General features: G+C 36.4%; 1 pseudogene; it reads left to right on the forward strand.

Moving 5' to 3' along the window:
* Window positions 1-2,064: 2,064 nt before the first annotated feature.
* LOC113778878 lies at window positions 2,065-2,163 on the forward strand (annotated as a pseudogene).
* The last annotated feature ends 16,293 nt before the right edge of the window (window positions 2,164-18,456 follow it).

Here is an 18,456-nt window from a genome sequence, read left to right on the forward strand (position 1 = left end):
ATTGAAATTTACTTGAAGAGTAGTCGTGAAACACTTGCTCGCTTTTTAAACTACAAAACTTTGTAACATTTATACTTGAAAATGCCATTTGAGTCGAAAGTACAAGGAAAACATACTCCGAATAGTCATTATTTTATTTCTCAAGGGTACAAGTTCGGCCAAATTCTTACTTATATACCTCGGTAAAAGAAGACGCAAATATCCTAGATAGCTCAAGCAGTAATTACTCTTAACCCTTACTCAAGTTGCAAATATGTCTACCTAGCCCTTGAGCGTAAATTTGGGCAGCACGTCCTTTGTATTTTCCTATTTCCAGCCATTTATGGCTTCATTCTTTTCCTCAATCAAACCCAAAGTTACACACAAAACAAACTCATTTCAATAGCCGTTCAATAGGCTCAAGGTAATACAAGTACAAAAATCAAGCTAACGACATGTGCGGAAATGAAGTCTAGCAAAAGACAGATTTGACGTGATTTTGCGTAACGGACACAACCGAGGCTACGCTTATCAGATTGAGGTGCAACCTATACCGTTTCGAAACTAAGACAAAGGGCTACAATTTTGATGGAGATCACTTAGTCCAATTTCCAGTGTAACCCAGTCAAATTCTCAATTTACAGAGCCAAACTCCTACTGGTAGACCAGTTAACCGTACTACCTTCAAATGGCCATATCTCAAGCTACCAAAGTCTGTTTAAGACGTTCTTAGAGGCTTTGAAAAGCTAAGACAAAGTACTAAATCTTTCATGTTTTGGCTAAAAGCTAGTTCAGTACGTATTTAGGTGAACAAATGCAACCAACTTAGTGTACTGTCAAAACAGTCCGCTGATTTTACTCCTAGGGCAGTCAGGATATTTTCATCTTTTCACAGGCTACGTTGCTCCGATTGAGCTGAAATTTTGTAGGAAACCATAAAATATCATTTTCTACAACTTTCATGTTTTGTACTAAGCCTAATTCGGCTTCTAACATGATGAAATGGAATCGGGCAGAACTGAAGCTACAATATCCAGAAATCTGGAATTTTGCTATATTCAAGTTATAATTCACATTTTTATCTTGAAACTACCACTATCATCTCCTTTACAAGATTATATACCAGATGTATACATCATACAACACCTAACCCACAAGAAACCCTAACTCAAAAGTCATCCATATAATCATCAAAATCACTTGGAACAAGCATCACAAGCACAATACTAACATTAATACCCAACTTAATCATGATTAATGGAGAAAGAAAGGTTGATCAGCCATTATACCTCAAGACAAGAGCTTGCAAGAATGATCCTCCACCTCTCCTTGAAATTTTTGGTTCCTTAAGCTTTCCAAGCTTCCAAACTAGTGATTAATCGGTTTAGTTTTTCTTGGTTGCACTCAAAAGGTTGGATTCAAGGTAGAAGATTGAAAACTCTCCTCACTCTTTTGCCTCTCCTTGCTCTCGGCCAAAATAGAAAGAAAATGAGGGAAATGAGCTGAAATGAGAGATAAGATGGCAAGACAAAAGGGTTGGTCAAGGGACCATAGATGACCAACACTTGTCACCACCAAAACCATCCAAATTTTACTTTCTTTTCCTTGCATTTTGGCCCACATATTTCGGCTATATGGCTGAGGATGAGGGAGATATTTTTCAAAAATATCAAGGGTATGTGGTGGTAGGGAAGTGGTGGTCAAGTGGTGGGTTCAATCGGTAATGATTGATACCCGTCGGTTCGAGCCGTTTTTTCTTAAATCACGTATACTAGGGTTTTTACCTTCTAATCACTAACTTATTATTATCACTTCAAATCATATAATATTTCCTCATCCAAAAGTCACTCTTACCTACCAAATTTGATCCTCACTCCGTACCGAATAGTCACACTACGGAAAAACGTGAAAACCCTAATTCGCTCTAACTTGAAAACGGACAACGAAACCCTTACTTCTATATTCATTTACACTTTATTGTAAGGTGATTGGGTAGTAGGGTCATAATAAATGAATAATTCCCAAATAAAAGGGCATTTTAAAGAAAAATATAAGGAATTTGCAAGTCTTCACATGGTGAGTATAATATAAACAATTTCTTTGGAGATTCTTGTGCCTCTCCCATGATTTATATAAGAATTCACCGTTATATTGACAAAAACTTGCAATGTCTTTCCTTAATTTAGCAGTTTTGCCAAATGAAAATATCTAGACAATTCATTCCAAGTGCTAAAAGTATTGGGGGAATGAGAATTCAACAATACCTTGGCTTTATTATAGAGTGAATATTGAAACAATTTAAAATTTGAAGTTTTTTTGCTAACTCTATTAGACTTAATTGTATCACATATTTCAAGAAAATTAGCCAAGTGTGCATTAGTAACTTGAATAGAGTTAGTTTCACATTAATCTTGTTGAATCATTTGGATCAAGGATGACTTGATTTCAGAGTCATTTGCATTGACCGTGGATCTTGTGACACTAGTTTGCACACCCAAAGCACTAAGCAATGCAAAGCCCTTTAATATATTTCTTGCTATTCAACTCGTCGTTCCTCTACCTTTTTTCTTCCTCCTTTGACTCTCCCCTCACCCGCCTTCTTGTCTTTCTAGTTGTTGTTTTGAATTCTGGATCGAGTTGAATAGTTAGGAGCAAAAACCAGTGCATAAACTATTGATAGGGTATAAATAGTAGCATTTTCACGTGTAAATTGTTAGTTGATCATGATATTTGAACTCTAATTTGGATAGAAACTATTTAATTTTTATCTTATGTTGTTCTAATAGGTGGAGAGATCATTTGAGAGAAAATGGACCAATCATAGAAGCTTGGGACAAGGCTAATCGAAGAAAAGAGCAATGGAGCAAGACGAAACAAGAAGAAACAAGGGCTGCAGAATTTACATGGATTCACAGTTCTAGTGTGAGAACCCCAAAAATTATCTTTATTTTATCTTATTTCTTTGAGCACATTTTCTTTACTTTACTTTATTACCTTAATTTCCTAGATATTTTTATAAGTGAGTCAAGTTTTAACTCATTTTCTTGATATAAGTTAGTACATGTTAAGTGTGAGAACCCTCACTTAAAAATGTAAATCCTCCTAAATCACTTGCATTTCCCTAAGACTAAATCAATTATGACATTTCCTTGCATTGCATTTCATTACCTTTTACATGAATTGTAATATTTCCTTGAGTTGCCATAATTTTATTTCACCACATGCATTATGACCAAATATTTCTTTTATTATGTGTAAGATTTTATTTAATGGTTTAAGGGTGTTAATTAGGTATTGGAACATTTGGAGGGTAGAAACTTCATTAGTCAAAGATTAAAGGAAGAAATGGCCAAGATTGAACCATGTGGCAAAACCCTAATCATTCATCTTGTTCGACCAAAGGAATTAGCAAAATTTAAACCAACATAGCTCTATTATCTCCTCCATATGGCCAGCCACTTGAAGTTTCCAAGAGAAGAGAGAAAACTCCATTTTTCTTACTTTTAAACCCTAGCTTGATCCTTGAGCAAAAATCAAAAGTGAAGGAACCTAACTTAGTTGAGTTAACTACCTTCAAGCCGAGTGTGTGTTTCAAGCTTGGAGCTTTTATTTTGGTGGCTTTTGGGTGATTCAAGCTTCACCTAAGGAAGGTAAATGATTTTTGAATCTTAGCTTTGTGGTGTTATATCAAGTGTTTAAAGTTTTAATGGCAAACTAGGAGTTGAATGGATGATATTTGTGGTGAAACTTCTTGAACTAAACAAGTGGAAGTAGGGTTGGTTGTTTTGCATACCATGTGTTTGATATTTTGTCCAAGCATTGTTTATGGTTTTACTTGATGTATTAACATGTTTTGGACCCTTTTGAGCTAATGACAATTCTTGGAATGATGCTTAAATTAGTTATAATGAAGGGATGAAGGTTGGTGTTGCAAGGGAACTTGTGGACCGTTTTGGTTTCTCTTTGCTGTCCAGCCATAGAGTGGAGAGTTTTTCTTGATTTTTGTGACTCATTTGCACCTTAATTAAGCCTAGGAAACTTGGCTAAACATTGGTTAAGCTTATGTGTGAGTTGAGATGGAAATGAAGCAAGCAAAGTGGTTGTTTTGGGCAACTAGTGGACTGTTTTGGTTTTCCTTTGTTGGCTAGATTGTTTTGGTTCACTTAAGCATTATGTATGTTACATTTAAGCTCCAATGGTGCTAGATAACTTGATCCCCTGTATGTGAACTCTAGGAGTTTGAATTGGGTGAATTTGAGCCAAAACAAGTGAAGTTAGAAAGAAGAAATATGGCAACTTTGTCTTGGTATTGAGCTGATCAGAACCAAAAAATCAGCCAACTTCCCCGAATAACAGGTATTGATAGGAGAGTAACTAGAGTGTACATTTGGTAGCTTGGAAAGCCCTTCGAGTCTAGTTTCCAATGCCGCTAATGGCACCTGATCCCGACCTTCCTACAGAGAGATATGACCGTTTTTCCGAGACTGTGCGGGCGCTACTGTTTTACCCGCGAAGACTACTTTGAACTTAAATGAGATTTTCATTTTGCGCAACTTTCTTGCACTTGTCAAACTTGTTTTCATATGACCTTTTACTGCATTTTTGGCCTAACGTGCAAGGTGAATTGAGTAGATCTAACCACTCACTTGGTCACCTAATGAACTTACATTTGGGTTGGAAAATGAACCAAGAATATTAACGACTTTCGCTCATTGCCCTAGGATTTGGGAAACGGAGGTGATTGTTATATGCTATATATATGCTTGATTTAGTGAGTTATTGGCCTGGTATGTATATGTTGAGTTGAGGCTGTTTTGTGGTAAGAATGAAACTTTGAATTGGCTAGAAAAAAATTGGTAAACACAAAGGAAGTGCTGCTGAAAATTTGTCCGCAGGGAACCTTGGGCAATCTGATGAAATCTGTTATATCTTGGTGTAGAAAAGTCAGAATTGAGTTCTGTTTATTTTTTTTGAAACTAGATTCAGAGTATTTTTTACCATACAAATTTCATAACTTTGCTCAATTTCTATGAATATCTGTGATTTTTCAAAGTTGACTGATTTGCCATACCTGATCTGTCTTTTGATTGGATGATGCAGCAACTTGAGGCTGGAATTTGACTAACTTGTGGACTGAATCTTACAAATGTGTCTTCTGGGAAATTGTAACCCTTTGAGTCTATTTTCCGATGGCATAAATTTTATAAATTTTGGACTTAAGAAGCTTGAGATATGAGTTTTCAAATAATGTTGTGCAAAAACTGGAAAATTCTGTTCTTTTAGAACCGTTTTTACTTTCATTCCCACTTTAAGGTTGGAGTTGGTAAATCATTTTGGGTATGGTTTATGCGTAAAATTGAGGTTTAAGTGAAAGAAAATGAAGTCTTAGAAACCTTATTTCTTCATGTATTTTGGCTTTGTATTGCTAGCCTTTTTATATAATATGTGACCACAGGACTCGAGAGAGTTCAAGAGGACGAGCCAAGGTTAAAGTGAACGGTGGCAATTGATTGGTGAGTGTTCCAAGTACATGAAAATTTTTACATGGAATGTCTCCTTACTTGAATAACATGCTTACTTGGTTAAAGTAATTGCTCTTGAATTGATAACCTTTGGGACGAGAATGTACTTTATCATACTCGATTATTTGTAGTTCATTTCGTGATATTGATATGAAATGATGTCGCGCCCCATTTTTAAGAAAGATAAAGAAATGTGAAGTAAGGTTTGAAAATTGGTGATATGTGTGGAAAAGAAAAAGGCCATGGGACTTGATAATGCGACGATTGGGCCAAAATAGCTTAAAAAGGATTTTTTGAATGAAAAAATGGAGTCGCCACTTGGTATAGAGTTAAGGTGTACCAAGTCACCTAAAAAATGAATTTTTAAAGAAAAAAAGTAGAAAAACCCTTTTTAAACGATTCCAAGTCTACGAAAATCAGAGAAAAAGATTCGGGAGTCACATTTGAAGAAAGGGAAGGCAAGGATAAGAATTCAAGGCACCCTTTCAACCCAGCCAAGGCTAGTTGCGTGATTTAGTCAAAGATTTTCTTATTCTTAACCTAAAAATTTATCACATTTGAATGTACTATATGAATGCAAACCCTAGACCTAGGAGGGTGTCGGGGGGTCGAAATTTCTCTTCAAAGCTCAATTGGTACCAATCGCATTAATTTGTGATGTCCAACAAGGACTCTTTGAAGAGGTCACGAATAATGCAAAAAATATGAGACTCTAAGAAAAGAAAAATAAAAATAAAAATATTCATAATTATACAAATATACATGTCCTAAAGGAATGCATCATGTCGGGTGCGGGGGACTAATGCTCGTGACTCAATTTTCCCTTTTAATAGAGGGAATACGAGCGTGCTAAGGCTAGAAAGCCAAACTCGTCCATATCCCATATTCAAGGGGTTTCCCTAATCTAATCAAGCAAATGCACCACCCTAATTCTATTTCTTAAATGAAATGCAAGTCTAATGTTATGTTTTCATACAAAGGGGTAAGGAATATACGTATAAGGGGAAATATGGGAAAGGGATATACGTATAAGGAGGGATGTCATTCAAAAAATGATAAAAGACCCTAAAAGGTGAAAGTATGCATGAGGTGAAGTGATTTTATCACACAATCATGATCTAACGCGTGGACGGTCCCTAAAGGTCTAGCACTGGACTAGCCCTTTACTAAGGATCTCTCACAAGCATTGGACTTGTGAGGGCGAGGGGAAGACCATGACTAGTATTGGACTAGCCATGGTGACGTGCATTCATCCACATAATCAGATATAATACTAAAGCAAAATAGACATATAAAAGCACATAGTTTCACATAGCACGTATCACATAAGCATGCTCATCTAGATGCAAAACCTAAGGAAAGCAATTAAACACATAGGCATATAGGCACACACAAACACATAGCACACAAGCCCTATCTATTACACTTGGGGAGGTCCCACTACAATCTAAGGGGGAAAAGAAATATATAAATAAAATAATAACCTAACTATTACAACCTTGGCATTAAATTGCCTTTCAAATAATCAAATTGAACTAAAATAAATATACAAAGCCAATAAAGCAAATAAATAAATAAATGATATGAATAAAAAACATTCAGGAGGCATACAATCAAACATGTAAAGTCACATAGGGCACGTAGAGTCAAATAAAGTAAGAAATAAGAGATCAGGGTATACCTCCCTTGAATTGGGGCCCTAATGAAATGAAATCACTTATTTGCCCTCCAAAATACAAAGAAAAGGTCAAGACATCACTTTAATTAATAAGTAATCACAAAAGATAAAAAATAAACATGAAATTGAATCAATTAAATCATTCCAAGGAAAGTGAACTACTCATATTTAACCAATTAAGACAAACAAAGACCCAATTGAAAGAATTAGAGAAGTTTAAGGGATCAAATCATCATTATTACAAGTGTTAGGGTTAAGATTAAATAAAACTAAAATAAAAGGACCAAATTGTAATTAAAACAAGGACCTAATTGAAAGAAAATTAAAGTCTTTAGGACGTAGTATAATTAAGCAAAAATGGAGGGGTTAAACTGCAATTTTCAGAAATTTATTCATTCATGCTCCGCAGAAGCTCTCTTCTTCGACACTAATTTCTGAGTTCTACAATTGAAACCTATTCAGTGCATAAATCTTGCGCAAACTAAGCCTGAGAACCTATCAAACAAAAGCTCTTTAATCAGTTCAAGCCCCTTTGATTAACACAACCCAATCCTAACTATTAAACCATGAAAGATCAATAGAACATCAACTGCCATTTAATCTTTATTCGCAGAAAGCAAAACATAAAAAAAAAAAATCATTTTTACACTCCCCAAAAAACAAGAAACTCACATGAATTCCTTCTCACAATCATTGATTCAAATTCATACCGAGGGGAGCATTCGGAAACGAAAACAGAAAAAAAATGCATAAATACCAGTACATCAAGATTTCTCAAACGCAAGGAATTGAACTTGCTAACTTATCCAGTTTCTTCACACGCAAAAATGCAGACGAGTTATCTTTCAATTAGAAATCTCAGTTAGGCACTTCATCGAACAGGTTAGGGGCATAAAAAATTTCGCCAATTCTTTGCCCAATTGAAGTTAATTAGCCCCAAAATTGTTCAGACAACAAAAACTTCGGTCCAATTGACACAGAAGACATGTACAATCCAAAATCATACACAATCAGCGGGAAAATTGCAATAAATAAAGGCACGGCAGACGTGCTCTGAAAGCTTCCAAAGTCCATGCTTGAAAGAAAACCGTAGTGCAAAGAAAGGGGATAACTTACAGCGTTTTCTTGGTGCAGATTCACAAGTGGCAATGGTGGATTCCGACGAGGTGATGGCGGCTATGAGCGGCGGCGGTTCCTGTCGCGGCTTCTTCCTCAGACTACCCCTTCTTCTCTTGCTCAGCATTTTTGTCTTCCTCCTCTGTTTCTGTTTTTCAACCGAAGCCGAAGCTTTCTCAGACTCCCTTTCTAGTTTTGCTTCTCCAAAAAAATCCCCTATATTTTTTTTCTGTCCGCCGCCCCTTTGTTTCTCTTTTTTCCCGACCGAAGCTCCCTCTGTTTCTTCTCTAAAAAAATTTAGATCGTTCCCTCTTCTCGTCTTTTTCTTTCCTTTTTCTGTGTTCTTTTTCGCAATCTTCCCCAGATTCCAGCCGCCACCCTCGTCTCTTTTTCTTCTTTCCCCTCTGATTTTTCTACTGCCGAAGCTTCTTTCAATTTTCCAGCTTTTCGTTTCTTTTGCTCCCTTCTTTTCGTTTCTTTTGCTCTCAGACGAAACCACCTCCATTTTTCCTTTTTGTTCTGTTTTTTGTTTTTTCCCTTGCTCTCAGACCGCTGCTCCTCTGTTTTGTTCTTTTCCTCCCCTTTTCCGAAGCCCCTTTCCTCTCCTGTTTTTTGATTCACCCCCAAATCTCCCTTCTAATTTTCCTTGTTCTTTTTTCCTCTGCCGCCCTCTCGGCTCCCTCCTTTGCTCTTTTTCTTCCTCTATTTTTCTTCTTGTGTTGTTGCCCCTCTGTTCTCAAGCCTCTCCGATGGTTCTCCTAGCTCAATCCCCCCCAAAAATCTCCAATCGCCCCTTCCTTTCTTTTTTCTTTTTGTTTTTCTCTTCCTTCAAATCTTAGGCCTCCAAGTGTCTAACATCTAATCCCTTAAGTGCTTAGTTGTCCAATACATAAAGGGGACACTTGTCCTAATGCATGCCCCCCACTTGCCATTTTTATTATTTTTCTTTTTTCTTTTTTCCTTTTTGTTCCTTTTTCTCTCTTTTTTCTTTTTTTGCAAAAAACTCTTAACTCAATTAAAATAAAACAAGAGACACGAAACAAAATAAAATAAAACAAAATAAAATAAAAAACCTAAAATCAAAACAAATAAAATAAAAATTAAATTAATTAAATGAATAAAGTTTAAAATCAAAATTTGGTGTCTACAAATGAAATGCTTTGCCTGCACTTGACTTGTTGGTCACTTAGGTGGTTATCCTACCGACTTACGTGTTACATGCTCATTGTTGTTAGACAATGCTAGGTACTTGATTTCTTGTCTCATAGGCAAGTGTGTACTTTATTGCACTTGGCCTAACTCAACTAAATTTGTGAGATTTTGTTAAAACATGTGTTAGCCGTTTTGTTACAACTAAAAAGTGGCTAGAATCCAGCCACTTTCTGGCCGGATTTCCGGCTGGATTGTCAGACGGATTTGTGGCCGGGTTTACTGAGAAAATTTCTGATTTCTGTGGCTTTCTTCCAATTTTCTTGTTTGATTAGGGTTCTTAACCACCTGATTTTCAACTGTTTGGACTTGAAATACTTGAAACATGATATGTTGAATTTATTTGTGACTTGAACCTGTTTAGGCGAGTGTGCTCTTATGTACACTCAATTGACCTGACTTGACTAAACACTTGATATCTCCTTCACGCATGAACAAGCAACTTGATTTGTATATGACCTGTATATTGACTTGAAATACTTAAAATACTTGAGAATGTGAATTACTGGATATTACTTGTGACTTGATTCTGGCTAGGCGAGTGTGTTCTTATCGCGCTCGGCCTCCCCTTCTTGAATGATCATGTACTCGCTTGTACTTCATTGACATGTACTTGTGTTTGTGCTTGTGCTTGACCTGTAAGTGCTGAGCGGTAGCATGTACCACACTCCATCCGAGTGGGAGGTGCCTCTCATCCCGTCTCAATACTTTTATCCTGATTAAGTCTATTGGAGAGTTATCTCGTCGATACTAGTGCTGAGCGGTAGCATGTACCACACTCCATCCGAGTGGGAGGTGCCTCTCATCCCGTCTCAATACCTCTATCCTGTTTTGTCGAGTGGAGTATTATTTCGTCGACTAATTGGTATGCTCGAATATTACCACCACTATTTATTTCTGAATACGGAGCGTTAAGTGACAACTAACGTCTCCAAGCTTTACTGTGTGAGCGTTGGATAACAACCAACGACTCCAATCTTGATTATCTGAACACTTTGGGCTATAAGCCATATCCTGAATTACTGAATATCTGGGACTATAAGTCCAACCTAGAGTTAGGTGGTTGAATCGAGCCAACAAGGGTTTGGTCGAGGAGATCGACGAACCTTGGATACTTCTTAGACCTTCAGGCCCGGTAGGGGATTGATCGGTGGACGGAAACTGGTGTAAAGTGGAGATCTATGGACGTTATACTTTCGTGGTTGATGGAGAGTCAACAGACCTTGATCAAGCTACTGTGAAACTTGCTCCTAAGAGCAACCTATATCCTTTGCCCTGAATGTGTTCTTTTTTTTGTACCCTTTTGCATCATTTATCTGGCTAATTGCTTAACTATATATTGGATCGTGATTTATTTGAGTTTGACTTGTTTCTTGATGTCTGGGTATGCTATCTTGTCTCGTACTTTACCTGTTTGGTTACTTGGAACCTCACTGGGCTTTATCTCATTCGACGCCATTTGTTTTCCTTACAGGGATGAGAACATGAGAGGTTGAATTGAGGAAAGTCTCGATTTCTTCTAAGATTGTTAGTTGCTCAAGCGTGTACTTCTTAGATATCTAGCCAGCTTGTTTGGTTCGATTTTGTAAGTCTGATTCTTTGATTGTATTTATAGGTCATGTGGATATTAGAGGACCATGAGTGTACATGTTAAAGGTTGTAGTAACTATCATTTTTTTTAGGGTTTTTATTTGTAAGTTTTCATGAATTATGACTAAGTCCGGGCGAGAGTTGGGCAGGCGGTCCGCCAAACCCTTGGATATGCCCTAAGGGGAGGTGGGGGCCGTCACATCTAGCACTGGTCATCAGTTTGGACTTCACATCGGACTTCTTTTGATTCGTTTGAGTTTTGAGCTTCACCCAATGACCAGCATTGGACATAGGCCGGTCTTCAGGGGAAATTGGCTTGGTCGCGACTTTTTTCAGCTCCAAAAAGCATAACTCTACTATATTTGGGTTAGAATTTTAGAAAACTATGAATAGGGATTATCTAGAACATTTTTATGAGAAAAAGCATTAGGCCAGTTTTAGTTCATCAGTTTTCAAATCCTCTTCTTGAGAGATCTAGATGAAGAGGACACAAGCAAGAATCAAGGAGTGATCAACATGAGGATTAGAGCATCAAAGATTGAGAATATTTTTTTTTTACATTATTCTCCAATATTGTATTTGTTTCCTGAATTGTTGATTTATATCATGTTTATGCTGAACTAATTTGTTTCTAGTGCTAGGATTTTGTGAAAGAGCATTGGTTAATTATTTTAGTTAAATTCTTAACATTTGCTATTATTGATGTGAGGACTTGAAAAATTCATTTATATTTTCTTAAAATTCTCTTTTATTTTGAATAATTTAATTTGTAATTCCTTTACTACTAATTTACTCCATTAATAGTTGTAATAAAAAATAGAGTCGAGAGTTTTACTTTTTTTTTTTTATAGTTAGTGTATGTTAGGGTTTTGGTGCGTCGAGATAGTATGATCAATTGGTGAGGTGTGTGTACAAAATTTGGTGGATAAGAGCGGGTATTAAGTAAGAGGAAGGATATGATTAAAAGTGTTTAGAGTACATTAGTGAATCATAATTTAAAACAAAGTACAAGAGAATTAGAAAAATAGGCTTGAACCGATGTGCGCCGTTTGTTACCAGTGGAGGACACCACTCAGCCAATACTTTCATTCCTTAATCTTCTCATTTTTCTTTTGTTTTCCTTCCCCTAATATTATCCTAGGGTTGGCTGAAAATTTTGACCAAAAAGAGAGGAAAAGAAAAGAAAAGAAAATGAAAAAAATGGAAATAAGTAAATTTTTGGGTTCTCACAATAAGAATAGGGGTTGAAGTCCCTAATTCGGGTATGAAGAGAAGTACCATTAACCAAGGGAGTTATATGACCTAGAAAACGCATCAAGAGAGGTTTAACCTTCAGAAACTAAGATTTAAATGAAAGTTTAAAGTTCCAAAGGAACCGTGTATTCAACCATGAAATTACACCTAAAACAGTCCAATAATCGCAAAGGAAGGTGGAAATTTCTTTAAAAGTGTATTTGTTTGAAAATCAGAAATTCCCAGTTCAAAGTGACACTACTTGGAAAAATTGTATCTTGAGTTCCGTAAGTCCAAAAATTGAAACTTTATACCGTTGGGAACTACACTTAAAGCACTAAAACTTTCTAGAAGACACTTTTCTCAGACTCCAATTCGATGTCATTCAAATTTTAGCTCAAAGTCACTGTTGTAGACAGGATAGAGCAAAACAGGCTTGCAAATTCAGTGAAATTTGGAAATTCGGCAAAATTCGTAGAAATGGAATCAACCCTTGAAATTTATATGCCAATTAAAAGTCCAAACCTAGTTTTAAACACAACAAACGAAACTCAATTCGGACCTTTCTATACCAAGATACAACAGTTCTATGAAAACTGAAATTTGGAACCTGTTTTACAAAATTCCAGTTCTGACGTACTAGACAGAGTTTCAAAATCTGATCATAACTGGAGCTACACAACTCAAAATTTAGTGTGTTTTGTGGCGTTAAAAACTAGATTCAAAATAATACAATTCACTAGGAGGAACTGTCATAAAATTCATTTTACAAGATAGGCAAAATTGAGCTACAAACTGCAGCTAGAACTATTTCTCAGATGCAAGCAGAGAGGAATTTCAGTCATCTTTCTGGTTCCCTACGGCTCATAGGAAATGCGTTAGGAGGTGCATTTTATACCAACGGAATGATCTCGGAGTCTAGTTTCGGATGCTACAAACAGCACTCGATTTCAACTCCCAGATAGAGAGTTATAACCAAAAATGTGAACACTGGTTGGGGTCATCTGATCAGAAATTTTCCAGAATTCAACCTCACTTTAACCCTACTTAAACACAACCAAATGGAAAGCTTTTTGGAAGGTAATTCATACACATAACCACCAACATGTATCAAGCATTATTGCACCAAAATAACATAAAAATTTCGAAATTAACAAGAGAGGAGCAACAAAAAATTTTCGGCCAGCATACAACTTTCATTCCTCCAGCTTTCTTTTCAACTTTGCAACTAGAACTAAACCATATCTCATCAAAGCAAGTAACAAACAAGCAATTAAATGTACAAAATCCTCAAGGCCTCTACCTATCAAGCCCTCAAGTCCAACAGCTATCTTGCTATCACTAACTAACTACTAACTTACTACTATGAATTGAAGAGGAAAATTTGAGGGTTTCATGGAGAATACCTTGCTACCAAAAGAAGATTAAACACTAGGATTTGAGCTCCTAAATCACCAAGTTTCTTTCTTGATCAAGTTCTCTTCCAAGCTTGTATGAAGACCCAAGACAAGAAGCAAGTGTGGGGAGTTTTCTTGGTGCAACAATGGAAGAAGCTAGCTGAAATTTTTGGGGTGGAAATGAGGAGAGGAAGGGCCGGCCATGGAGAGGAAAGAAAGAGAGTGGTCTTGGCCCCAAAAGTCAACGATTGATTAGTGAGCCATTAATGCTCCTAATTGAGCTTAACTTAACTCACTCACTCTAATCTCTCAATTAACTTTTCTCAGTCTACTATTGATCATCCTTAATACTCCAAGATTATTGCACTCTCGATCTGAATTTACCTCGAAAACGTGCATGCACTATTTCTCGCTAAATGGGCCGTAGAAAAATTAAATTCGCTAACGAAAATGTTTTAAAAATATAAATGAGACATTTTTGCGTACAAATGGATTTGAAATGAATGAAATAAATTATTCGGAGTAAACGGATAAATAAATAATTAAATAAGCCAGTAAAGTGAAGTAAAAGTAAGTAAAATAAAAATTTGGGTTCTCACATCCTTCCCCCATTAAAAGAATTTCTTTCTCGAAATTCATACCTTGATTTAGGAACAATTCTGGGTAATTCTTTCGAATCTCCTCTTCTACTTCCCAAGTCGCTTCCTCCACTCCATGATTTCTCCACAAAACCTTCACTTGAGGGATTTGCTTACGTCTTAATTCCTTCACTTTTCGATCTAAAATCTTTACCGGCCTTTCTTCATAGGACAAATTCTCATCAAGTCCTACTTTTCCCATTCAAAACTCATACTTATTGAACTTAACAAAAGTTGGTGCTCTCTCGACATTTTTAAAACTATCCTCAGGTTCCGTTCATGATCTTATCATAGGTCTAAAGGTGTGGAACAATACATTAAATATGCATATAAGCCGTAAAATCAATTAAAGCAAAGTAAATCTTTATGTGTCATAAAAGATCATAATAGTTGCACCAAGTGAGGATAATTTCGTCAAATCATTTCAAAAGAAAGTGGAGACAAACAAAATCGTAGGAAAACATACTAAATCACAAACGTACAAAACACCAAAAGAACTTTATCCCCTATACAAAAGATTAGAACCTCTAAAAGTGCCATCTAAACTACGGTAATATTACAACCCCTATCCCTCGAGTGGAGTCAGATCCATCCCCACTCGTAAAGCTTCCACAACCTGGATCCCTTTTATAGCCATTAGCATTAACCATTCCCTCTGGCACTCGTCTGTTTTGCAGTGGATCTAGCAGGCTGTTAAGTATTTCCTCTTTTTAGAGGCACTAGGGCAGCTTGAAATCTGATGTTCGGCATTACCGCATCTCAGACATTTTCCTTGCTTTCTCAAGCACACGGCCTCAGTATGGTTAAACTTGCCACAGTATCCACAAGCTACACGAGACGTCACGACATGACCAAATTGAGAATTTTCTTTGTATTTCTTCTCCAGTTCCACTTTCTTGTATAGCAACTCAATTTTCTCCGCATATTCTTATTGCCATCATCCTTCCCAGTAGTCAGACAATTTCTTTTGAAATTCTACCTCTTTTCGGTGAATGTCTATTTCCTTATACATCTCTCCTAATTTTGTCATCTCATCGATTGGCTCAAATCAAATGCTAGCCTGCCAAGCAAATAAGAGAATCAAAATAAGTAACTATCACAATGGAAAGCTCTAGCCATATTACTCTTCCATTCTCTTGCTTACAAGTTACCCTAGAGTATAAATTTTAACTAATCTCTGCTTAATATGGATGAACTCTTGAGTCTCCACAAGGATTACTATCAGTACTTATACACATAACCAAATATGGAATCATATTCCTTAATATAAAATTTCCACATCCTAACTCACTCTCCAATACTCATTTACAAAGTTGTTCAAGAAAAATCCCTAACCTCGTGCTCTCACTAGTGCCTTATATTATCCTCTTAGACCAATTTTCTACTGCTTTGGAATCAGACCCTCCGTGAAACTTAGGTGGGGCGAACTTCAAGAATTGCTCTAAAGATCTATCCTCACCCCTCTTTTGGTTCCTAGGTTGGTTGATTGGCTCAGAGCCTTGGTGCTCAGCTAACCTTGCTAAGATATCAGTCATACGGTTAATAGTAGTAGCTACTTGGTTATCTCCATCATTTCCTTGTCCTTGGTTCTGTCCAATTGCTGATCCCTGATCATCCCCTTGAGCTTGGGGTTAGCTAGCCCCTCGCCCTCGGCCTCTTCCACTTCTTTGGCCGTCCAAAATTTTAATATTTTCTAAAGGCATGACGTAAAATAAATATACATAAGCGAAGTTTGAAAATGATACTTTAATCATGCAAAACAAAAATAAATAAGGGAGACACCGAAATAATTGCAAACATGCACAACCCATAGTATAGATTAGAAGTCATAGAGCAATAAAGTCAAGCACCTCATAAGTAACGTTCAAGTGCTTCAAAAGATAGGAAACATAGTTAAGCAAAATACAATGGTATTTGAACAAGTACTACCCCGACTATCTTGGACAAAAACTATTAAAGTAGACTAAATCACTAACTTAGTGATTGGCAGAGCCAGAAGTCTCTGCTACTTCAGTAGGATCATATTCAGCACTAGGAGTTTCTTCCTCATTTTCCTCGCAAGTATCTTGCCATCCACCACTTGTTCGACCAAAGTAACACGCTCAACCATCATCCCCTCAGTCCGGTCTCTAATTTCGTGTACTATCCTAACAAGTCGGCTCTTAGCCTCCTGAAACTACTCACGAAAAGTCTCAACCTTTTTCCGCTCCTCAAGTACATCCATTTCCAATTCATGAATTCTAGCAGTCTAGGCATCCACAGTTGCCCCCAGTCCTCGATTATCCTCTAATCACTTATTCCGATAAATTCAAACCTTACATCAATTATAATAAGGCTCTTGGGTTAATTCCTCTCCACAAAGAGAAAATATAGCTTTATAATGAAATCAAAATGTTTGAAATTTAAGAGAAGGACATAAAATTTTCAGAATGACGCTCATAAGAGTGAAAATTTAATAAATTTTTTTAAGTAGGTAAATAAGTGGAAAATGCATTTTATTCCTTTGAAAACTCTTTTGTTTTGGTTTAAAATCATCATATGTGGAATTAACTAGCAAATCTGGATTTCGTATCTCTAATAGCTAAAACTACTATTTGCACCGATTTCTTTCATTCCTACAAGTATAAAGATAATTCGAATCTCATTCAATATTTCACTACTAATCTCTCACATAATGTTTCCTTTCGATATAATACCACATAACTCCTCAGTTTTGTTTCCACCAATGCTATATAAGAAACTCTCAAGTATTAATTCTATTTAACCCCTAAAACACAGTAGGTTCTCCAGTTCATGTAATATTTAAGTTAATCCCACAGTCCGGCATCCAAAACTTCAAGCCTAGGATACACTACAAGATCTGAAGTCTAAAGCTATGATACTAACTGTGACGCTCCCACCTCTCCCTAAGGCGAACCCTAAGGTATCATCGGGACGCCTGCCCAACTCTTGTGAAGACTCACGCACTCGTTCAAGCTTCATATAGAGCCACAAAACAACCATCGACTTAATAAAAGTAGTTTGAATATACAAGCTATAACTTCAAAGCTAAAAGTTACGATTAAAATCCACCAACCAACAATAACAAAATTACACTTAAAGTGTGAGAACCCTCACTTTAAATACAATTTTCCCAAATTACTTGCCTTTCCCTAGGATTTAAATCACTTATTATATGCCCTTGCATTATATTCTACATGTGTTACAACAATTCCCCTGTATTGCATTTCATTTCCTCTTACTTAAATTAAAACATTTCTTTGAGTTGGTTTAGTTTATTTCACCACTTGCAATTTTTACCAAATATTCTTTTATTGTGGTTGGGACTTTATATGATAGGTTAGAGGTGTTAAATAGGTATTGGAACATTTGGAAGGGTTGAACATCTTTAGTCAAAGATTAAGGAAGAAATGGACAAGAATTGGGCCAAGTGGCCAAACCCTAACCATGTATCTTGTTTGACCAAGGGATTAGAAGGAATTTAAGCCATCTTGGAGCCTTTTTTTTTCCTTAGCTTGGCCGGCCCTCATAGCTTCCAAAAAAAGGAGAGAAAATTCCATTTTCCTTTCTTTCTAAACCTAGTTTGATCTTGAGAGAAAAATCAAAAGTGAAGGACTTGAGTTGGTGAGCAAACTACTTCCAACCTAATGGGTGATTTTCAAGCTTGAAGCTCTTGGTTTAGTGGTTGTTTTGGGTGACTCAAGCTTCTTACAAGAGAAGTAAATGATCTTTAAATCTTAATTTATGATGATATATTATGTACTTTAAGTTTTAATGGCAAACTACAAGTTATTTGGATGAGATTTGTGGTTAATCTTCTTGAACTAAATAAGTGGTAGTAGGGTTAGTTAGTTTGCCTATCATGTGTTTGATGAAATGTTTGAACTTTGTTCATGGTTATTTTTGAAGTATTAACATGTTTTAGACACTTGACATTTTGTTTAAGTGAAAACCATGAAAGGATGAAGGTTGGTTAAATAAGTGAACTTGTGGACTGTTTTCTTTCTTCTTGGCTGACCGGTTTTGGAAGGAGAAGTTTCTCCTTGATTTTGTGGTTCTTTTGTTCCTTAAATTAAGCCTAAGACACTTGGCTA

This window comes from Coffea eugenioides, chromosome 7 (assembly GCF_003713205.1).
Source record: "Coffea eugenioides isolate CCC68of chromosome 7, Ceug_1.0, whole genome shotgun sequence".
Lineage (NCBI taxonomy): Eukaryota > Viridiplantae > Streptophyta > Magnoliopsida > Gentianales > Rubiaceae > Coffea > Coffea eugenioides.